Source organism: Mustela erminea, chromosome 1 (genome assembly GCF_009829155.1).
Source record: "Mustela erminea isolate mMusErm1 chromosome 1, mMusErm1.Pri, whole genome shotgun sequence".
NCBI classification, from domain to species: Eukaryota; Metazoa; Chordata; class Mammalia; order Carnivora; family Mustelidae; genus Mustela; species Mustela erminea.
Window position 1 is genome coordinate 139,610,465 of NC_045614.1, and position 351 is coordinate 139,610,815.

The window sequence follows — 351 nt, forward strand, 5'->3', positions numbered from 1 at the left end:
TAAGACATTACTGGTAGCAGAGGGATATAAAGGTGAATTCTGTCCCAAAAAAGACATACCTTATTCATTTAGTACTTTTTTCTATGAATAATTTCTATTTTGCCCTGTTAACAGAAACCCAAAATGGTATGTTGTTTTATATTAAATGATTGAACTCATTACTTAATATAACAGAAGACCAGACTTGTTTTTATATTTTGAGGGATCATGTTTGTTTCACGTGGTTGAAATAATGAATAAAACTGTATGACACAGGCAGTGCTAAAGCTAAGGAACCAATTTGTTGGGGACATTCCATGCAGATTTCCAAAATGTATTTTACCTTAGTATTAAAGAAAGAAAATAAGTTTT